Here is a 24,268-nt window from a genome sequence, read left to right as displayed (position 1 = left end):
GGTAGTGTCGAGGAGCTCAAGCAGGGCTCCCACCTTCCTCACAAAGAACCACAGTGACTGTGACATAACATCCCAAAGGCATAAAACAGGAGGAAAAGTTTCTAACAGTGCTTATCACAGTTTAAAAAGAAATGTCGTAGAAGAAATTATAATGAAATTCACATTTAGGCTGAGAAGAGCTAATTGTAACTTTGCACTGTGATTCCCTGACCCATTCGAGGCCGAAGGCGAGGAAGTTCCCCAGGACATCCCTGCCTCCCCAGGCCCCACTCTCTGCCCCGAGGCAGCGCACGAGCTGCGGGCAGCCCCCACTACAGGCAACCAAGCTCTCCCCCACTGCTACACAGCCCACAGTGGGCAAAATTCAGCTTGTACTCTCCTTTTTCTCCCCCCTTCTTGGTTCTCCCATCCATAAAACTGAGCCAGGGCCAAATTTTCCACAGCGGCCTTTCCCTGGCACTGTGGGTAGCTCACTTGGGATAACCACTGCCTGATCTTCAGAGCTGTGGAGCAGGCAGAAAACCGACCTCCACCCTCCCGGCAAGTGCCGGCTCCCTTTGGAAGCCCGAGATGCCTACAGCTGGGCAGTTTAACACTAACGCACAAGAATGAGCAGCCGGTTTTGAGGCAGCTAGCTCTGTTGCTCACCCCACACGGTGGGAGTGCTATCTAAGCCACCATCATTATTTTCAGGCATTGCAACCTGCAGAATTCTCTGTTAACATCCTACCACAATAGGCAGCACTGCTTTTTTTTCATAGCATGGCAAATACTTGTTATGAATTACCTAATTCTGCTTTTAGTTATATGAGTCTCAAATACTGCAATGCACGATGTAGAAAAGATCAGATACTGAGGCTGCCGTGGCTATTTTAGTACTGTTTTCTTCATCTGTGTTTAAAAGACAGTCAGATTATAACAAAATTGTTTGTCTTTAATATAGTTCAACTTGACCTAATGAACCCTTCTCTTTAAAAAACAATCTCACATAGAGTATTTAGATTAAGACCTCTAAAAAACAGTGACTTCAAAACACTTTCAAGGCCCCATCTTACAATTTTTAAAAAACACAGACAATGAGGCTAATTATAATTACTCCTCTATAATTCTTTAGATTTTTTGATGCATCTGGTTATCTAGTAAGATGCACCTGAAAATTAGAGCAAATTTAAACATAGGGAAAAGGTGCCAGATTCAGACTACTGGAAGAATTTTCTCTCTGGGAGTGTGTTTAGTCACAGCATTGGTGCAGTTGGGCAGAGGCAGTTCAAATGCCCCCCTGCTACCCTATTCCTGTGCCTCTTTTCTGATCCGGACGTCTGCTGTCTCTGAAAAGATACTTCACATCTCTCAGTGCTTAGCTTCATTTCTTAACCTGCCAATAGGAGTGAAAATGTCACAGCAGTTATTGTGATCCACTCAGATTCAAACCGACACCACTCATCTACTTGATGTTAAGCAACAAACATCCATCAGATCGTTACAATTTTCACTTGTTTCTATCCAAGGTCTGATCCTGACTGGTGACAGTTATAAAAAGTTCACATTCTGTATTCGGACACAAAACCAGAAACTACAGCCACACGTTTGTACAATAACCCTAAGATATCCAATTAAGCATATCAGAATTACTTTACTTTTACATCTTTTCTTTCAGTAACTCATCCTCTTTTCCTGTTCTGTGAACATCTGTGCCCAGAGTGTCTTCACTAGAGAAATTTGGATTTCCATCTACAGTTGCCAGAAATAAGTTTATTCATGTTTCTATAAAAGAAAGAATACGTATTCTATTTTTTCATCTATGTCCTCCTTCCCTGAATACGAATTGCTTGCACCTCCGAAACAGATGCACAAAATGCCTCAAAGAAGATGGGGCAAAGAATAAGGCAAAAAATGCAAGGTGTGAATGAGAGGATATAAAAATGGCTTTTCAGTATCGTCCTGCTTTTAGCGTTATGAAGAACCTACATACATCTAATCAGATATCTGAGAGAAATTCAGAGATTAAAATTTAAATTTGCTTACAAGTCCCATCAAAACACACTAAATCAGAAGATACTAAAAGCAGTAACTGTCCTCATTCAAACTGGGAAAATAAATCTATTTATGGTTTCTCTTCGTTTTTTTATAAAGTTCATATAAACCCATGCATTTTATTTATTTATTTATTTAGTCAAAGCACTCTAAAAACACCTGTGCAATTCAAAGTCAACTTCAAGCAAAAACATTTGGAAAAATGACTTCTCCTGATTTTCCTACAGTAGCTGAAACTTGTGCTTCCCGGGGAATAAGCACAATCCATGTTAATGGACTGGTGGATTTTCTACGTCTGTTCTAATGCAAAGCTCTTTGGTCACCTAAGGCTACCATGGTGGGTAAACAACCAAATGTGTCAGATTTCTGTACTGAAGTTCACAATTTCTGATCTCAGCCCTGTCTTCATTGCTGCAAGCAAAGAAGTGGTCCTGATGTTGCAACTTCCAGGCTACTCTCTCCTGATAATGAATGGGTTGGGTTATTGGCCTCCAGCATGGACAAAAATATGACAATCAGCCTCTTCATTATATAAAAGTCTTCAGTGAAGACAGCGCCAGCCAACTTGCTGAGTATTAGAGAGTTCAAATATGTTCAGAAGTCAAAAAGCCCTTAGAACAATTCCTTTTTCTTCTACACAATTGATAAAGTCATAGTCCATTTATTAAAAGTGTTTTAATACAGTATTTCTGTCATAGCAACTTGTGTCTTCAGGATCTCATTTGCAAAATATAGCTTTAGCATGCAAATATTTTAGACACATTTCCTGCAAATGTAATAGAGGGACTAACCTTTCTTACATCTGCAGTTGTTAATTGTCATCATTTGAACAGCAAATGAAAACAAACTTTAAGCCAGTGGCACTTTAAAAAAATAAATCTTGTTAAATTTCATTTACCTGCAGTGATACAAATTCATAGTCACAAGCAAAATCTGAGGACAGAGCAGATAAAGGAAAGTGTTCCCACTGCAGGCTTTATCAGCTGTACCAAGAGTCCCTTCTAGTGCACAGTCTGAAACAGCAACCGATTCTCTAAGCACTTGTTACCAAACTGGAGACATTTTCTTTCTACAACATTCTGAAAACTTTAAACAACTCATTTATGATTCTTTTGTTCAAAAGATTAAAATATTAACAGTGCACCCATTAGAAGATTAATTAAACAAAAAAGGATAGCAGAAAGGGAAAAACAGGACAGGCGAGGGCAAACATCTCAGCCTATTTACAAGCATTTTTATAACAAATAGAAATCATAGAGCCCTCCTTAGCTGACTAACTTTAAAAAATTAAAAAAAAAAAGGGGGGGGGAGAAGAAAGGAAGAGGAAAAAAAAGGAAAGAAGAAAGCAAACAAGCATTAGCCTTTAATTGAACACAGGGTCTGATTTTCAAAGCTGCTGAGCACCCACAACTCCATCTGAAGTCAGTGGAAGTGGTGAGTGCTCAGCAGCTCCGCAAATCAGGCCCAAACTGTATAGCGGTCTACTAGCACTCGAACTGAAATAGCATTTAGGGAAGGGTTTTTGTTGCAGAAATTAGAAGGTTCAAAGTAATCTGTCAAAGAAGCGCTGCTACATTCATGAGTCGTAAAGCTAGCTAGCTCTCATCCATGGGAAAAAAGTTAATTCATAGGGCTCATAGGGCTTGCATTTGTCAAGGAGCAGGACGTCAATGCTATCATTATCAGGCAAATCAGCCAGGCATTTAATGGTAGAATCAGGAGACATTTGCTCTCCACTATCAGAATGACATCATAACTAAAGCAGCCTTCGGCGAGGGGGGAGAAAGCCGGGGCAAGGCTTGGGCTGCACGCAGACTTTGCACTTCTGCTCTGCCGTCCCCACGGATCGCTGCTCCCCTTCCAGGAGGCGGCAATGCTTCCAACTGCCTTCGCTCCACAACTTCGTCCCTACAGCATCTGCTACACCAGAATCTGATTTTGCAAAATACTTCCAAACCTGCCAGATCCAAACCTGCGATATTGCAAGCCAGCCCCTTGGCTAGGAGGGGATGGCTTTCACATATAACCTAAATTCACTCCAAAAATTCCTGGCATTTTTAATTACTTCAGTAATCTTCATCCTCAGTGAAATGGGAGGGGAGAAACATTAAAAAACTACTTACCTCTGTGATTTAAAAAGTAACAGCTCAGTTAAGTAAGTCGAATTTTAAGCGTACACAAACACACATACACGCACGATCTTTGAGTATTCTGAAGTATTTAGTGATGATCTGTTCGATGATCACAAACATAACAGCAATACACATTTCCCTTCCACAGCAGCTGTAATTATACAACTCAAACACCATGAATTACAAACTGTTAATCTATTTTCTTTCAGAATATCACTACAGGTACACAGGCACTGTACAAAAGCCTCACCTTGTATAAGAACTGTGAGGGAAAAAGTTATGAAAGCAGACAGAAAACCTAAAATCCCTGAGGCTACAAAAAAATCCCGCTATTGAGAAATAACCCAAGAGACCACATAGGGAATGTACAGCTTTCAGAAGCACTTCTCATCTTATTTGCACTTAACCTATTGATGTACTTATGCAGGTCACTTACTTTTCGGATATGTTTGAACCCTTTATAATCATGCAGATCGCCGCGGTTTTCACTTGGGCTTTTGGTTTTTTGGTTTTGTTTGTTTTTTTGCAAACAAGTTTCATTTAAAAAAGATCCAATTATGCAAATCTGCTCCCGGATAGGTAGTGAATATTCAATATGACGGTGATACTGTAATAGTTCAATGCAACGCACTGTACTGGACAGATTTATGAGGCAACGTCACTACTACGCTCTGGTCCTTGCTGAAGCATCGTGAAGTTAATTAAAGCTGCAATGTCCACTTTTCCAGCCATCATCCTCATTCAGGTTTACTATTTCAACATCAAACCAGCAAGGGGGCCTCCCCCCTCTCTCTGTACATTTAAGCAGCCTTCCACAGTCAATGAACAACGAACAAAGATTGGAGTGGTAGGAAGGGGGGGAGAGAAAAAAAAACTCCGCAGGAATAATCAAATCCGGTTTAAACAAGTAAAAATATGGTTTCTAATATTAAACTAGAAAAGAAAACATTCTTCTCCAAGCGAACGTGCAGAGGCGCTTAGCCAACCCCTTCAGAAAGGGGCTAAAAGCAGCCAGTCCTTTTTATTTCGAGCAGTGAATGAGCCCAAACAAGGCTTCTAAACTTAATTATGACACTTAAAATAGTCTTTTTCCACATAAGCAGTGAGGCTCGCCGCTGCTGTCTGTATCAACCGGTCAAATCAGCTCAGCAAACACGGCCCCTGTTGGATTTATTTTAAACTGCACGGGGGGGGGCGGGGGGGGGGGGAGCGCAGCCCCGCAGAGCGCTCCAGCCACGGGCGGCCGGGCAGCCGCACCCGCGCAGCGCCCGTTCCGCACCCGCGCAGCGCCGCCGAGCCGAGCCGAGCCGTTCCGTGCCGGGCCACGGTGCTCCCCGGCCCGCCGGGCGGCTGAAGTGGAGCAGAAGGGCTCTGCGAAATCGCCTCTCCGCTGTATATCGCGCACGGCCGTAGCCGCCCCGCCGCACGCCCCCCGAAACAATGCCCGCCGAGCAGGCAGGCGGCGGCCGGAGCCCTGCCTCCCTTCCCCTCCCTTCCCTTCCCCTCCCCTCCTCTCCCTTCCCCTCCCCGCCGCCGGCACCCACGGGCCCGCGGGGGGGCAGCGCGGCGGCGGAGGCGCCCCCGCGGCTCGGCTGCCGCGCCGGGGGACGCCGGCAACTAACTTTGCAGCTGGAGTCCCCTCCGAAAAAAAAAAATAAATAAAATAAAAACAGCAAGAAAAAAAAAAAAAAAAACATAAATCTTCGCGACCTTTTATTTTGCGTTTAAAGTTCACGGGCGTCACCGCTGCCTTCAGCCCTCTCCCTCCCGCGCGCACACACACATATATTAATTATTTGCAAAACTGCAACAGATGGGCGCATTAAAAGCTGGATTCTTTCCTACGCGGCATCAAAGAATCGCTCCTTCCCCCCCCCCCCCCCCCCAATCCACACCCCTCCGCCCCCCCCCGTTAATCCCGCCGCCGGCCCGGAGCCCCTCGGCCGCCAGCCCCGCGCAGCGCCGGCCCGGGGCCGCTCCCCCCGGGGCTTGCCATTTAAGTTTCCTCCTTAACCTGTTACTTTCTCCGGGCGCTGACAAAAGCCCCGGCGGCGGGCTGGCAGGTGCCTCCCCGCTCCCCGCGGCGCCGCCGGGCGCGCTCGGCTCCCCCCGCAAGGGCTGAGACCTGGCCTGACATTTAGTGCCTACTTGAATGTCACAACGCTCCTCGCAGCATTATGCACGGCTCCTATTCATAAGAGGTCGATTAGAGCACAAAATGGCAGGTCTCTTAGGCACTTGAATCTCACAAGTTTGACACATGGTATGCATCAGCTAACTTTGATTAAAAAAAAAAAAAAAAAAAAAAAAGAAGGGGGGGAGTTTACAAATTACACCCCGATTAGCCGGGATCCTCCGACGAGGGGGAAGGAGGGGGGAGGGGGGGGCCGCGGTTGAAGTCACTTCGGCAAAGTTTGCTCCGCAGCAAGCCTTTAAAACAAAAAGTTTCTGGGCAAGTTAAGGGCAGGGTCTGTGCGGGCTGGGGCCGGCGGGCGGGCAGCCCCCAGCCGGTGTCGCGGCCGCCGCCGGCTCTCGCCTCCCGTCGCCTCGCTTCGCCCGCCCGCTCCTTTTTTGTAAAGTAACGGTTTTAAAAGAAACGAGAGAGAAAGAGGAAAAACGGAGGGTTTTCTTCAGGCTAAGTTCTATAGCGCCATTCAATGGCTTCTCCGCTCCTTTCATTATTTTCTGCTTTTCCCCTGACAGCCCTGCTTGCAAACGTCACTGCTATGGATATTTAATTATACTGTATTTTTTTTAATCACGGTGGAAAACGCAGGCCCCGTTGCGCTGATTAAAAAGAAATAAAAAAAAATAAACCACACTCCGGACTGACTTTGGAGCCTCTTTGATGGCTCGCGGGAGCCTCCCGGATCCTCCAAAACCCCCTTTTTACCTTTGTCTTTCTTACCTTAAAATTTAAAGCAAAGCGTAGAAGAAACTCCCGCACGTAAACGGAGCGTTGTAAAAGATTGTGTTCAATGAATAATGAAGCATGTCCACATGATTGACTTGATCATTTTCTTGTGCGGAGGGGGAAAAGTGCGGCGCGGGGCTGCCGCGGCCGCCCGCTCCGGGTAGCCCTCCCAACTGCTTCCAGCACATCCCGAGCAAAGAGCGCTTTATTTTAATCTGTCTCTTTTCAGAATAACCCCCTTCATTGATACTGATCACCCAACATCACAAGACATCCCCATCTCTCAGCGTGGACTCCCCCTATCTGGTAGGTGAAATGCATTGTACCATTAAAAAAGCACTCCATTGTCGTCTTGGCATAATTCACAGCAACTAGATAGGTCTTGCGGCATTTAGCTTTGATGAGCCAAAAGCTGAACCCTTGATATAATAATCTACAAAGAATGGGCTGTGATCGTCCATTTTTTCTCCCTGTCTAGCAACTAAGAAACCATTTAACACGGCGCAGCTTGGTCGTGACCTTGAGCCTGTGTAAACACCCCGAGGAGCCCGCGCCGCTCCGCAGCCCCCCGGCCAGCGCCGCTGCCCGCGCAGCCCCCACGCAACCCCCGCGGCCGCGCAGCTCCCGCGCAGCCCCCGCCGCCCCTGCCCGCGCCCCGCCAGCGCCGCCGAGCCCCCGGGGGCAGCGGCGGGCTCCACAAAGCGCCCCTCTTACCTGCTCCCGAAACTATGCAAAGTCCGCTTCTCCCAAAAAAAACTCCCGGGGAAACCTCGGTGGACGGGGGGACCGGAGCATCAGTCACCGCTCCGGCGTTTAAGAGAAGTAATCAGCGATAAAGTGACGTTGATCTGCACTGTAACCTTGTGGCGTATTTAATGTAAATAAGCCAGTTATGTTGCCAATCGCATGCATACAAACACATAAAGGTCCTCAGCGTTGCATTTTGATTCTTTCCATTAGAACCGACTTTATTTACATACACTATTTAGGGGATCATGATAATTCTAAAACAATACTAGTGCCAAATGATTATGAAAATATGATTTTAATTAATCACGTAGTAGGCAAGGAAATTAGCATACGGTAATTAAACTTAGAGAAAAACGTCATGGAGGTTCTCTGCCTTATGGGTTCGGAATAATCATTAAACGATGGGTTTTCAGGACTTAATTATCAAACAAATAACTTTTTTTAAGCAACTTTACAAGGTTTATCCGCAGGGCAACGATTTAGTAAATAATATATAACCAAGCAAACAAGGTGCAAATGTGACTGGTGAAATAGGTTGTGTTTCTACAAAGCGGGGGGGGGGGGGGGGGGGGGGGAGGGGGGGGAGAGAAGCTGAATAATGCAATTATGGATTCTGTGTCCCATAGTTGACAAAAGCATGGTGCCTCAATAGACTCTTTGTTATGGGATTATATAATGATTGTGGTGTAATTATGGGAAAAAAGATTTAGTAATAATAAAAAGTATCAAAATACACCAATGAGCAGCTTGTTTTAAAGAAAAGGCTTGCATGTGACATTAGGGGCATGTTAATAACAAAAAGCCAGGATCCGAAAGGATTGACAAATAAAAAAGACTGTGATGCGCATGATTAAGAAGCGATGGAGACAGATTGATTATTCAAAATGCCGAGCCACAGGGACACTTAAAACATTGATTCAGGTAAGACTAGTTTCATCTTGACTGAAATGAGTTCCCTGAAGATGACTGGCATACATTTTAAATCAGTTTACTACATAAAAAGCATAACATCACAAGCTGAAACCTTCTACTTAAAATAGGAGTCCAAGGAAAAAAATAAAAAGTTTATGTCTGTGGCAATTCTCAGAGGGACTATGGAATTGCAGAGGAAGGGGTATAGATTAATTAGCTCTTCCTAAACAGTGGACTTAAACGCACCCATCTTTTATAATCCCTAGCCTCTATTTCTGGATTCTGTGGTCCAATCCCACTTGCAGGTTATAGGGATGATATTAATAACCCTATAGGTACTGTATGAGTTCTTTTTTTCCTTTTCTTTTTTTTTCTGGAACTGCAGTAAATTAAGTTTCTATAATAACTCCAAAATGAGCAATTTTTTTTTCCAATTGACTTCACGTGAAGTTTATAAATAGTTGTTCAGAGCTATTCAATGTTAAAAAAAAAAAAAAAAGAAAAAAAAAAAGATTCCCATGCCTATACTAAAAAGTTTAGGAATTCACTCTGCATTTTCCAATTTGATGTGTCTGAAATTCTCTTTGAACAAATTCCAAAATACAAGTTTTTTCTATAGAAATTAGCATAGCAATCACATCAATAATATCACTATCTCTATGGGAATGATAACTGGAGCAGTGGGGGTGTTCTTTATTTCAATTCTTCGTGGATCAACTGATTATATTCTGTCTTCTTTTGAACTTGTTATTGTAAGTCAAGTGATTCTTTATAAGTGACAGCCCTGACAAAGAGACGAGGATGGGAAAGCAGGTCGAAAGGAAGTCGCCATATGGACTTTAAAAAAGGCACTTTTTAAACAAGATAATGGGGAAATGGATGTTGCCTTTTAACCCTGTCAAGGCTGAACATTATTAGCTGTCTCATAAAAGAATAAGCTGTACCTTTTTGTTTTAATATCAGATTTCACTTTATGATTTCCATGATCTAGGGCTTCACGATACAAACTATATAGGAGGTGATGGCATTTCAGAAGCAGGGGCCAAATCAGGCACCTGGAATCACTGTCAGCCATGAGATTTGAGAGCACCACACAAAGAGTTACAGAAGAATGAGAGCTCAGGAAAACCCCATGGTTCTTTTTCCTGAAACAAAGATAAGAATATTGGCTAGAGATAGGTGAAATAGCACTGACAGCAGAGGCGCTTTAGACATCTCATTGGGATTTCCTGTTCCTTTGGCAAACGTGCATGATGCTCTTTTAATGACAGTGGAACAGAGTGAAAACAAAGAGTGAGGATGAGGACTTTGACTCTAATTCTTGCAAAAATTAATTTCTCCTCTCTCTTTTTTTTTTTTTTTTTTTTTTTTTCCTGGAGAGAACAAATTTCCCTCCAGAAACTTGCCAGTGGACAGAGATTAGGAAACACCTCCCAGGAGGCTGAGATTAAGTTCTAAACCCTCACTAAGCTGATGGCAGAGCTGTCAGCACTGGTCCACCACTGGTGAAAGTCCTGTCAATTTTCTTTTCCTAGTCAGCAGATGATCATCCAACTCAACTCTACAGGAAGAGCATATCAAGCAAAAGCTTCTCAAAATCTGGAAGAGGAGGCTACTATGCAGGCAATGGTGATATCACGGGAGGATGCTGTTAACAAAACCAATCAAAATTCTTTTCCCCAGGACAAGTTAGGCATGATTATTTGGGTTGGGATGGCCAACCCTTCCCTAAAATGGAGCCTGAAGAGACAATGTAAGTTTGTGAGCTGAGTACATTCCTAAAGACAAATGCCCCCCAAATTTTATTGACTCAGTCACAGGTTTTGCCTCCTAAGCAATGTCAACTGGATAGATGGGATTCAGAAGATCTCAGACATGAGCTCAGGGAGGCTCTGCCCCAACCTTGCTCAGAATTCCTAATATTCCCCAATACCATCAGCACTTCTGTAGTATCCTCCAGTATTCCTCCCCATTCCTCCCCCTCATCTCAATGTTGTTCCTTTTTTCTCTTTTTGCATCCAAAGAAAGGTCTTTTCTCTTCAGAGCCTTCATGTCCTCTCAACTGCAGAGGCTTCACTGTCCCCAGCTACTTCTCCTACTTCTTTGGTTGATTTTATCCTCTTCTGTGCCTCTTCTACAAGTAGGCAGGACTATACTAGTGCTTTACCTTGGCAAAAACACTACAGGGGAAAGAAGCAAAGAGCAGGAGAAATGTCCATTGTTTGCCTTACTCTGCAAGGTCCTTGCACTGTCTCAGAGAACAGGGAGCACCTTCTCAGGCAATGGAAGCTATCAGATACAGACTTGTCAAACTTCAAAAAGGAGGATGACAGGAAATGAGAGCTGAGGTTTTTGGGCAGGCAACATTGTTATTCCTTGTGATTTCCACCTTTGTGAAATTACAGGATTTCAGAAGTGCTTATTTTGGACAGACATAAACAAAAAGGAAGAAAATCCCAAATCTCACAAGTTTGATGAATACAACAAAAAGCCTAGGTGGGAGGAGAGGTGGGAGGAGTATTTTATGAAGCTTTATACACGGAAGCAGCAAAATACAAGTGGTCATATAGTAATTTACACAACGGGTGGGGGAGAAACGTTAGCTTTATATATTTAAATATTTATAAGTTTTTTGCTTTATTAGGAAGGACTGAGGAATAATCCTGCCTTTGTTCTTAAAAAGTGTGATCAGCATTTCCTTCCTAAAGAGAGATGATAAGCAACTGGGCATTCTTTTAACAAAGGCTGCAGAAGCCCATTGAAAACGTAATGCCTTTAGGAGGGGGTCTCTTTTCCAAGGAAGAGCAGAACATCAAGTCTTTAATATTGATAAGGAAATACTCATAAAAGGAATCATCTAATAGTGGGGACTTTAAATAAGGAATTTCAGAAAACTTAGAGTAGATATTGCAGCAAACTCTGGAACAGGTGGTGTGATCTACGTGGCAGCCTGAGCCACTGAAAATACAAGTCATCCAGCAAGAAAGTCGCTGAATCATGGTTCAAGAAGACATAAATAAAACACTTTCACAGGAAAAAGGGAAACGCCTTCCAAAATGCCTGTTAAAAACATAGGAGTTTCCTGGGCACAACCCCAGCAAACTGACAAGGTGGATGGAGGTTTTCCCACTTGTACAGACTGCATAAGAAAGCTTCCTGGAAAAAAGGACTGTGAGATTCCAGCTTTCAAAACAGACCAGAGGCAGAACCCATTTGAGAACAAGCTATTTCCCAGGGTCCACAGTTAAAATACAAGTTTGATCAGCAAAGATTGTATATACCATCATCACAGGGATTCAAAAGTAGAGGTCATCAGAATTTGTAGGAAAAAAAAAAAAAAAGACACCAACCACATTTCTAGGAGATAAATTTGCAACCTCAACTATAGCAGTCAACTATCACTGAGCCTGGTGTCACAATCAAGTTGCATGGGTCAACTAAAAGCATATAATGAAGCCAGGCATCAATATTGGCCACTTTTTGTCACAAAGTCATTGCAACAATTCATCAAACCACAGACACCAAAAAATGGTCAAAAATAAAGTACAAAATGGGCACCTGGAAGATGCGCAACAGAAGCAGTATCTAAAGCAGGGGCATTATGGAGGCACAGCTCCCTCTCATAGTCACGGCAGCACTGATCCTTCTCCTTTTCAAAACAAAGGTGAAACTGGAATGAAGAGAAATGGTCCATCAAAGTATTTCTGAGACCAACAGACTGGTACATGGCATTGGAAGTTTCTATGGACAAAAGTAGTCACCTTTGTATTTCTATTGAACATAAGAAACTACGTAAAATGATAAAAAATAAAGTTTTGTCTTTTTTCTTTCCCAAAGCAAGAGAGATTTTTTTAGATTAAATAGTGAACAATATTCTCAATAGATCCACCTAGTGGAATCGAACAAATTCTGCTTCCAGAATAAAGACACAGCTTTTATAACCCCATCCAGGACATAATTCTGTGACTATCTCCCATTCAGCAAAACAAGGACTCAGAAATCCTCTGAAAGAGCAAGAATGAAAGGTGCAGTAAGCCCAAATACAAGGACAATATAGAAGATCAGGAGACAACTGTTGCTCCAGGATTTAAACTTGGGCGTTTAAATTTACATGGGATTAGTACAGCAGGTGTACTTTTCCAGCTATAATCACTAGGAATTATGATTGACCAAGAGGGGACAGTACTGGAAAAAATATCCAAAATAATAGCTGCACTTCATCTTTAAAGTGCATTGGCACTGAGCTACCTCTTGCAGCAAACTCACACATAACCTGTCTCAGGATGTCAGACCTCTTCAGGAGCTATTTAAAGGCGATTTTCTTTGATCTTATCTCTGAGATCAGATCCAGGAATATTTTTTGGGGGTAAGAATTTCTTTTTATCCAACTAATCTAACCAGTATTCCACTTTTCAACACTTTCCTTAAACTTCTCCCTTTTCTTTCCATCCTGGTCCCAAAGATCACAGCAAGCCATAGGCTTGTAATGGTCATAACCTCATGGCTCTCCCCAGCACTCAGGATGCTTTCCCCTATTGATGAACACCAATATTCCCTGCCGGTGACACCCCACTACCACTTTTTCCTCTGCCAGTTACACACAGCCTTCCCAACTGCCCACCGGTTCCCCACAGCCCCTGCCTTGGCCCGCACGCCCACCTCAGCCCACGGGTGCCCTCCTGGTCACCCCCACAACCACCTCTCCTCACCACATTGAAGCCTTTGTTCTATCAGAAAGTTTGCAGCTTAATGCCTAAAGCAAACAGCTAAAGAATAATTTTGATGATCTGCTGAAAACGTTTATGTCTTACCTTTTAAACTACCATTTCACTGTTTAAGCCCCATGGTACAGTAATTAAGGCCATTACACCAGTGCTACTTTCCCCATCTACATTGGTCACCTGTAAGCAGTGTATGCAGGGACTGGGCTACGCCGGGTTGGTAAATACCTTGCACTGGGTACCAACAGCAAGGAGCACTGTGTTTATCATTTGTTAAAAGTTTGTTGATATTGCTTCATCTGCAGCTGATTAGGTAGGTGCCAGTGTCTAGACAGAAACACCCTGTCTTCACCAGTTTTGTGACTCAGGCTGAAGGAGGTGCAGGACGTTTTGTGAGGATCTCAAAGATCAGAGATCCATAGCAGACCACAAGTCATTTTTGGGAGGCTTCCCCAAACAATTCACCTGCTGAATGTGATGCTCCTCAGTGCTTCCCCACACAGGCTGTGCCATGAGGTGGCGCCTCAAAGATGGTGCCTCCCTCCTTTACCTCAGCGGTCACCCCAGTGCCATCTGCAGCCTCCCATGCCCCAGGCAGTTCTAGGGGTGGCTGCCCCCAGCCAAGATCTTTCCTGCTGGCCATGTTTGTGTCCCCAGGATGGGCCATGCCAGCCTGTGGGTGCAAGGGCTGTCCCCACGAGCAGAGCCTCATGGCAATTGGCAGCAGCACCTCACTGCCATGGCCACAAGAGATGGCAGCCAAGAAATGCCACCACAGACCTGCCCACCTGGAGAGGGAGAGGATTGAGAGGCAGTGGGGTTCGGGGCAGAGCTTACACACAGCTTTGCCTCAAAACACAGCGTTCCTCATCCTGCAGAGCCAAAATGCAGCACCTGTCCCCAGCCAGCAGGAGGGGAGCCGCAGCAGTGGTGGAGGCCCAGCCAGTATGATGTGCCCCAGGCCCCTCACCACCACCTCCCAGCTAGCCCCAGGGACACACGTAGCAGGTTCTTATTAAAAAAAATAATAATAATAAATAGTAATCCTATAACTCTTATTAACTGCTACACTGGCATTACTACACAGGCCTGAAAGCCATGATTTATGTCCATTTGTTCATTGTACCCTTACCCCAAACACCAGGTATTGATTCCAAGCTGCAGTAGAAGCTCACAGGCTTCCCTTCACCTTCTCCATCCTCACAGCCTCCATCAAAGCCATGCCCAAAGGAAGCAGGCTGGGCACCTGTGGGAAAAGGGGTGGGAAGGGAAAGTGGGTTGGGAATGGACTGTGGGGGGATCTTACCTGTCTTTCCAGGTATGCTGTCACAGGACCATAAACATCTACTAAAAACAATGCTGGAGAGCATGACAAGTAACTTCCCAGAGGGAGGCACCACTCCACCTGCTCTGTCCCCCCAGAGAGGACTATCTCACCTCCTCACAGGAGATGGGACACTTGAAAGTGACATAGGTAATGTCCCCAGGGAGCTGCGGAGGCTCTGGGAGCAGGACAAAGGACTGCAGTGCCTATGATATGTATTTGAAAAATATACATCAATACAATGTGACACTAGTGCAGAGCAGAACATCTGAAAACTGATGAAGTGGAGAGCTCTCTGTGTAATGCAAAGCACCTGAATGATGTGTGTACACACAAAGATTTGTTCAGCTCTGCTCGTATCCAGCCCTTTTGGACAGTTGGATTTGATTTGCCATTTTCCTGCCAAAATATTGTTGCTATACCTCAGCACCTGGCCTTTCTTCAAAGAAAATGAATATGACTCTCCTGTCTTCACCTAAACCAGTCCAGAATATGAGTTCAGCAGAGGTTAAAGGGACCTTCCGTAATAACAAATATGTTTCTAATAATTTAAAGCCTCAAAAATAAAGACTTGATGTTTCTCTCAAAATTCTCTCTGCTTCCATAATTCTGTTCATATATAGCTGTTTCCCACCTTTTTCTATCCACGCTTGAAATGAATACTGTTAAAATCAACATACCTGCTTAGAGTCAGAGGGTCACATGACTTGAAACAAATTAACTCTGTCTGCACAGCCAGCAGAGGGAAGCAAAGAGTATAATTATTTTTGCTTATATCATTTTAAACAGTATTTTAAGGATTTCTTAACCAAAAGCTAAACTGGTTTCCTAAAAGATAATACTTTAAATGCTTAAGATAGAAACTTCCACAAAATTTTTACAACAACAAAGGTGATGTCAAACAACAACAGCACTTTGACCTTTATTATTTCCTTTCTCTCTGCTAACTTCAAAAGGCTTTAAGGTTTTTGGTATTTATTTGCAATTTTCTCACCTAACCAAAAAGCTTTTTCCAGCTACTAATTAATTTTACATCAGCAACTTAGGTCTTTTTTTTTTGTCTTTTTTTTTTTCTGTAAATAATCAATGTATAATCAGATGAATTTGAAGGTAAGCCATCTCTCTGAAACAACCTGGAAGTAAAAAAATAAAAAATGTGGGTGTTTTCTTCAGATTGAAAACCTGTTCTACTTGAAAAGACGAGAAAGCCACTTTCTCTGTTGAGTATTCACTACCACTCCTTCTCACCACTTATCTCTACCCCAAGGAGGAGAAAAAATGTGAACAGAACTGAAACTTCCAAGTTAAAAATAAAATAAGTGATTGTGGAAAAAGTGACAAGTGTAAGGGAAGAAAACCAAAAAAAAAACCTCAGGTATTATTCTCACACCCTACAAATAAGCAATAACAAAAACAACAAAGCCACAAAAGGCAGCTCCAATTTTTCAAGCCTGCTAGGAATCATATGAAAGCCCCAGGGAATTCAAACAAACTACCTATTTCCTAGGAATTTTTAAGTTTAGTCCTCTTTTTTCTTTTTTTTTTTTTCCCATTTCATATATATGTTGGATTTAAACTTTAACAGATGCTATTTAAGAGTGTCATTTTAAGATATAAATTACAAACTGGAAGAGCCCTCAAGGATCACAAGGCATGAACATGTATAGCCATGTTGTTTTACACCTCTTTAGCCAGGACTTGTCATTCTGAAATCCTACAGATGTGCTAAAAGCTGCAGAGGTGGGTGAGAAGTCTGAGATGCGCGTGTGCTGGAGCTATGCCAAGCAAGCATTGCCTATAGAGCTAACAAGGCTGAGACAGGACTGATCTCACTTCACAAAGAGTGGGAGACGCTGCATGGGGTAACTTGCCATCCTTGTAGAGGTAGCTAGCAGGGGTCCTCTGAGCTCCCACTGCCAAACTACATTTGGAAAAAACGCGCAGAGATGTTTTCTGGGTTTTGTTTTTCTGTTTCTGCTGTAATTTAAGCTAGAAGCAAATCCTCAAAAGCAGACTGATACACCAAGCAAAACCAGTGAAGCTCAAAGACCGCACAAATTGCACAGAGGTGTGAATAAGCCTTGTTATGTCTTTTTAGGCATCAAAATATCCCTAACACTGTGTTTCCAAGCTCACAGGCATTTTAAAACGTGCTACACCCTTTTCCCGCCTCTATACCCTGTGCTTGGACTAGTCAATACATGAGCAGCTAAATAGGTTTGAGGCACATCTTCTTTGTGTAAACAGGTTCGTGTTACTTCTGCACTCCAGATTTTGCAAGCTTTGCAATTTTGTAATTCATTTCCAGAATATGGCCCACTGGGTAAAATTTCAGTTACACTAGTGAAAATATTGAATAAACCTTTGGAAGCTAAAACTAATCACCACTTTAGAAATCCAAAGGTGATGAGCTTATCTGGATAATAATAATCTTTTTAAGAAAAAGTTATCAATCTGTATTTAACCAATAGACAGGAACTGGTTCAAAAAGAGTCTTTCCAATCCATCAGGTAATGGATGCCTATTAAAAAACTATAAATAAGCATTCACCTGAGAGCTTGGAATGGCACTTTGAGAGCCTTCCTGGTCACTCAGGTAAATAATGAGTTTTATATAACATTTCAGCAAAGATTTTTTGTAAATGAGGAGATAAAATGCAGAAAAGCTTCTGATTAATGTTAAGGTTGGGGTACAAGCCAACACACAAGTGGGAATTCAAAGTTAAAGCTGGCATTGTTCACTCACATTGTTTCCTCTAAGGGTTCAATGTTAAAGATGCTGTTGTCTTTACTCTGACTTGTTTGTGATGGTTTCAATTTAGGATTTTATTTATATATGGTGTTTAAATTGATGAGTATTTTGTACATTATCTGCTCACACAGAAGACACTAAAGTCAATAAGAATTGTAGAGATGGGCAGAATGTAGGCCTCCAACCAATGTGCAGCCAACAGTGAAAATGACCACAGTGGTCATCATAGCCCTTACGAAACTTGCAAGCACTGTGTTTGCTCAAATCTGAAGAGAAAAGAGAAAAAGTAAAGAAAAACAAACAAAACAAACAAACAAAACTTTCTGGTATCTCAACCTGTCAATATTAACTACTCTCCAATAAAGTAACTCTTATCAAATATTTTGAGCTCTCTTGATGACTAAGAAAAAATATACCCATAAAGAGATCCATCAATTATCTTAAAATCAAATAACCTGGCAACCAGGATATATGGCAAAATTAAATGTAAGCCCTTTCCTGGATAACAGTTCAGTCCTCTCTAGAGAATTGCTCATCAGCTGTCCTCAACACCTAACACCCTAGGATGAGAAGAGAAAAATGGGTTTCACACCCTGAAGGTTAACAAACTTCATTTGTTATGTACTCAGAGAATTAAATTTGTACTACAGGCTCAAGGATCTAAAAGGGAAACTTCTCCCAGCTATAACCATGGCAGTGTTTCACAATAACATAGACATTTGAAAAAGCTAAAATGCAAACCAAAAAGGGGAAAAAATGTATAGTGTTTGTATTCAATAGAGATCTTTCCTGACCGTTGTGATTCTAAAGAAATATATCCTTCCAATTGTTCCATATTGTGTTAAAACATATTTTTTGCATTTATTAATAATTCAAACATGTTGTTGTTTAAAAAAATTATTCACATCATGTGTTCATAGTTTCCATATACATATGTCAAACTTTATTTTGTTTTACCATTATAATCTATGAATGGATTTACCCTTTGTTTCTGTTTTCAAATCTCTGAGGAATGTTTGATTAGGTAGGAGGGTTTGTTTTATGCATTACTTGTTCATCATTGCACAAGTGCACAGGCTAAACAAAGTTGGCATACTTCATACTGATTGGTGGAAACGGTGTAGTTAAACAGTGTAGTTAATACAAGGGAATGAGTAATTTCTCAGCACAGCTAATCAGCTGCACAATAGCTATGTATCAGACACTGCAACTATATATCAAAAATGCATTTTAAGGTAGCTTGTAGCATACATGATTATCTAGTAGTATCTGTTACAGTCATTTCATATTAACTCACTTCTGTATTTATTTAATAAAAATAATTTTGTGTGCAGTGGTCTATATACATAACTGGGCAGAATACCAGGAATTATGTGGTAAATGGCATAACCAGGAATGTTCTAGTTGATATATAATGGAAAATATGTCCAGGGTGTTACAGTCTGACAGTGTCCGGTGCAAAGGAAAAGACAGAGCAATGAAGATGACAAAACAGCTACTACTTCACTGAAGAACTTAAATCAATTTCATAATTCTGTATCTATCACTCTGTACATCTATAACTAAGAAATAACAAGATAAATACATTATACTATTATTTAGCAGATGTCTTCTGCATTAATGTTTTTCCATCTCTTTTTGATGAGCTGTACTTTATTATGACTGCCATTCCTGAAAAACGTCTTTTTAATAGCTCAGCATCAACACAAGTTCAGAATGCTGTCCCTCCATTAGAAAACAAAGTTGGGTTCAGTAGGAGTTAACATTAACAATTCAAGAGCCTGTAGAAGAAATTAGAAACATGAGTCCTCCATAATGATGATAAAATCAAACTGGCAAATAAATGTATTCTCAAATGTCATAGCAAGAAAATGGATGAATATATGCAACTAAAATGGTCTCTTAAATTTCAAGTGCTTGGCCAGGATTTTCAAGAACTTGGTCCTACACAGAAGAAGCTGAATTAGAAATCTATCAAGTAATCTTACTAGTGAATATCTGCACATGTAATGCAAACTTCATGAAGTCCACAATTTCACCCTACTAGACTAATCTAAAGCCCACTGGGATCTGTTCCTCTGAATTTGATGAGTTTTGGATCAAGCCTTTTGAAGATAAGGAGTGAGCTGGAAACAAAATGATGCCATAAATCAGAATGAGTGGTACAGAATTAAGTAGTACAAAACATAGCTTTCAGTACTATATTATGTTAGGGTTATAAAATAAAACAAAACAACACAACTATTGATGTATAAATAGTAAGGAGAAGGAAATATAAATATTTGTGTTATTAAGGAATTAGTGAAGTTGCAGAGCTTCACTTTCCTAAAAAATATAGGCACTATTTTGATATCCATACTTAAGGAAACACTTTGGCTCTGATAAAGCCAAGTGGATAATTAAAAATTATAATATTAATTGTACCCTTAACACAGATAAGTAAACTTCGCAAGAAAGTTTTAATGAGTTAAAGTGAAAAGGCAATGTCTAAATTAACTGAGTAAATTGGCAAAGAGAAATTTATTGTATATACTGACCCCTTTAACTTGTTTTAATATCTGAATTTGAATTACATAGATTAATTTTCATTACATGATACATTAAATTATAAGGATAAAATAATTCCTCTCAGAATCTGCTTTCTAGGACAGGTAACAGTGCTTACAAATTCATTGTCCTGTATTATTTTATAATAGTGACTTGAAATCCACAGATTCTCTAAAGATTCCTGAGGGAAGATACAACTACTAGAATATCTTTAGAAAGTCAACATAAAAGACACAAACATGATCTCATTGATCTTTGCTAAAAATGCAAACAGTACCACAAAATACTTTGGCTTTGGGAATCCTCAGTACTATTGAAGACATCAGCTCCTACAACACACATCCACCATGTGCCACCATCCAAAGGTGCATGGAGGTCTACATATAGCTGCACAAATACCCCTCAGATATACATGCATATATCAGCCACACTGGAGAAGCTGAAACGGTTGATCTGCTATCATCTGAAAAGATGCTGCATGCTTATGAAAAGTGCTTGGCATACCCCAGTGGAAAAAAAAAAAAAGAAAAAAAAAAACTTTTGGTTAAAATAATTTACTGCCAGATTTTGACTGAAATAACTGTGACGTAAAAGCCAACATAGATGTACACCCCATAGGGAGTCATCTGACTGTATCAGTTTTTAACGTATCCTTCCGTAAAGTCAAAGATCCAAATGCTAAATTTAGTGCTCAGGGACATCAAGGGAATTTGTGACATTTCTCAGAGGGCTTAGTATCCATAAACTAATGACTGGATAAAACTGATCTCAATATTTAGTTTCACATTTGGGATAAATACAATATTGATGATATTTTATTTAACTGTTTCACAACACCATACATGTGAAAAATTAACAAAGTAGAAACTGCTCACCCAGAAATACACTTCAACAAATATTGGGATTATGTATATAATTAAGACACAGGCATTGCAGAAGACCATTATATATCATGATTTAGAAGTTCAGATCTTTCAGCTCCTACTAAATACTGTCAAGCACCAGGAAGTTCTGAGCCAGAACCAACTGAAAACAATGGAAAGATTTCCATTGGTTTTAATAAGCAATAAATCAAATCCATAAAAATGAACCAAGCTAGTAAACGTGCTGTTGCTCAGAGTTGCTTCTAAATAAATATATAAATGGCTGCTCTCTCACCCAAGGACATGCCATCCCTCCTTCCTTCGTACCCCATGGAGGAAGACCAGCTCATGCGCACCAGCAAGCCCTCATAATGCCACAGCAGAGATCACATTCCTATTTGGAAGGAGGAGAGGGGTTTGCTTGATTTTTTTTTCTCTGTTTTTTACAGGTCCCTCATCCATTGGTGGTCTGACAAAAAAGACAGGGACATTTCAGATTTATAATGTGAAGGTAAGTTATCCACCTGCATTGTGGGGTGTGTAGGGTGCTGCCATGGGGAGACACTGGGAATCAAGTGGCAAACAGGAAAGAAGTGTTACCTCAAGCACAACCAAACTGTAAAGGGGAACAGGCAGACTGGGGAGCTTTCTGCTGTTCAGTCAATATACCATGAAGTATCAAAAATCTCTTTTACATGCTTTTTTCCACCTCCCTTTTGAAAAGACACAGAATTACAACCAAGAAGCTAATAACTTGCTACAAATAGTGGTATTTGTTGAGGCATGCAGTTTCCAAATGGGAATTTGGACTTGTTTTTATTCTCCACTTAACACTTCCCCTGCCCGGCACAGACGTCGACTCTGGTGGTGTTCCCACAATGACAACACAGGGAAAGCACATGGCCTAATAACTCCAACTTTAACAGACCCATGGCTTCTAACAATGCAATTGCAGTGGAATTTGCCCTAAACAAAGCCTAAAGACAGACGCATCCATCGCAGTTAGCAGCAATTAATGTCTTCTCAGACTGCTACGTGCCTTAACCGCAGCCAGAGGGATGGTGCCTAGCAGGGGGAGAGGGACACCTGCGTGCGACGGTGAGCAGCCTTCCTGGCAGGATCCTCAACAAGGGCATTGCAAACAATGGGCACACAGCAATGCAGCGTGAGCGCAGGGTTCCCTACGAGCTGGGTTTGGAATCACCGCCTCCCAGAAAAGCTCACACAGCACAGCCCAAGCAGCAAGAGGGAAGCACTGAGGAAAACCCACAAGAATTTAATCTATTAGAAATATTCCCACTTGTCCTGTTATGACCCACATAGGAAAGCTCTGGACAATGCACGTCTCGCACCCAAGGAAGGGCGGTGGCATAAGTGGTTTAGCGTGGTGCTTCCCTGAGCCACCCCGCTGCACTGGGCAGGCACGTCCCCAGGCTGCCATCAGACAGACAGACCCCTGCAGCCCAGGGCAGCCACGCTGGGGGAGCTCTCGCTTTCTTCTGTGCCTGCATGCCATCCCCAGTCTCCCTCCTTCCCCAGAGAAGGATGACCACCATGGCACTATGGTGCCCGCTAGCCACAGCTGTTATCAAAAGTGCAGACTGCGCTGACAATGCACTGCTCAATAGGTCATTACCAAACTGTTAATAAATACGGTGAAAAGAGATACAGAGCAAGGGTGTGGGTCTTTTGTAACATAAATGAATAGTTTTCAAAATGTAGAAGAACTAAAGCACATTTTCACTTTGTGCTTTATGACACCTACAATATCTTGGCTAAACGAATTGAGATTTACATTAAAAAATAACTAAGAGGCCTATTTCTCCTGTCAGTGCAGGGCCAGGGCATCCATCACTGCTGGTGAGCACAGTGCACATACTGAGGGGAGGAGAGACCCTTAAAGGTTTGAATATAAACCTTGTCTACAGATATGCTGGGGAAACACAAGGAGCCATATCCTGTTAAAGTCACAATCACCATTTCCAAAGCCACAAATCGAGTGTATTTGCTCTTTGCATCTGAACTAAGTTGTAGTAATAAGCCATAAGGAGAGAACAAAAAGCGCAAGAGAAAAAAGATGCCTCTTCCAAACTTAGTGTATCATCACAAATCTCTTAACTCCATGTAAGAGGCAACCTAAGGGTATCAAGTTTAAAAAGCATGGAATCAATAAAAAGTCATTAAAAATCAATGTATGAACTGGTTTGCATGCCCTCAGCCACCACTCCTAGGCACTAATGCTCTAATAATTCTAAATTGATATGCACAGAATATGCCAATTTAAATTTATTGAAGTACTTCAAATTTTTAAGTGCTTAACTTTGGAAAAGATTGGCTTTATGGGGCCAAAGCTGTGAAGAATGATCAGAAATGTTTAGAATGCCTTACATTTTCAATAATTTGAAAGAGATTAAAGGAGTAGACTTATGAAATTAAGAATGATTTAAAAATCATTGGATCACTTCAAATTGCTATAAATGCTTGAATCACAAATAATATTGGTAGTTAGTACATGTGCAATGAAAGGGCTCTGTTTTTACATCAACATCCAAATGAAATCACCAATAGCATTAGGCAGCTACATGCATATACCAAAGAGAAAGGGAACCACTTGCATGTGCACAAAACATGTAGGGGTTTCAAGTGCAAGACAAGCCCTTGCTACCAAGAATACACCAAGTCTTTCCAGATTAAATTAATTTCAAAATCTAATATGGTTTGAAATCGACTCTCTAGTTAGAAATTCAAGTTGATATTAATTCTACTTCTGGTAGACAACGAAGCGTTTTGCAAAAGACTCCTGTGCAAACACCTGGAAATATGCAGAAACCCACACAGAAGGGCAAGCCATGGTGCCCACACACAGAGCTGGCAAAGTCGGACACCGCACGGAGAATCCTGATCCCTTGGACACCCTGACCACACTCCTGCTGATGGGGGAATTTTGCCTATGGTTTTGGAAATCTTCTCCAACTTCTGTAGATGCTCAGACAGCTGCTGTATGCCAAAGCCCAGACAGGGAAGGTTTTTGAGCACAGTGCCTTCTGCGCTTCTTAAAAACAAATGCATGGCTGCATTTCTCTTTCTTCACAGTCACTCCTGGAAAATATACCTAGAGGGGAAAATGTAAGAAGTGATATTAACAGCTCAGTACGTCCAAGATAAAAGCTGGAGAAACCAAGGTATTAAAAGGGGTTAAGGTAAAATAATAAACTGTTATTAAGCCTATTAACAGTTTTAAAACATCATTGTTTATGGCATGATAGAGCTTGGCTTTTTACAGGTGTTTCATTTGTACATTTTCCTTACTCTGCTGCTAT

The 24,268-nt window shown here is 41.7% G+C and overlaps 1 protein-coding gene and 1 long non-coding RNA gene across 7 annotated transcripts in view; one reads left to right on the top strand and one right to left on the bottom strand.

Annotated features, from left to right (window-relative positions):
- Nucleotides 1-7,933, bottom strand: part of ZNF536 (zinc finger protein 536) — a 341,577-nt gene extending 333,644 nt beyond the window's left edge. For 4 of the 6 annotated variants that reach the window (XM_040571233.1, XM_040571231.1, XM_040571234.1 and 1 more), the window contains exon 1: nt 7,075-7,273. The gene's annotated coding sequence lies outside the window, so the exon portion shown is untranslated. Of the gene's footprint in view, nt 1-7,074; nt 7,274-7,794 lie in introns of those variants that run through there. The other 2 variants (XM_040571232.1, XM_040571230.1) reach the window with 1 other exon arrangement.
- LOC121076685 lies at nt 7,307-24,042 on the top strand. Its single transcript, XR_005823660.1, has 3 exons — nt 7,307-7,386; nt 21,398-21,459; nt 23,723-24,042. It is a non-coding gene; the product is annotated as an uncharacterized LOC121076685 (long non-coding RNA).
- Nucleotides 24,043-24,268: the final 226 nt, after the last annotated feature.

The sequence above is a fragment of the Cygnus olor genome, chromosome 12, assembly GCF_009769625.2.
Source record: "Cygnus olor isolate bCygOlo1 chromosome 12, bCygOlo1.pri.v2, whole genome shotgun sequence".
Classification (NCBI taxonomy): Eukaryota; Metazoa; Chordata; class Aves; order Anseriformes; family Anatidae; genus Cygnus; species Cygnus olor.
The sequence above is the reverse complement of the archived record's forward strand: the minus strand, read 5'-3'. Positions and strand labels throughout refer to the sequence as shown.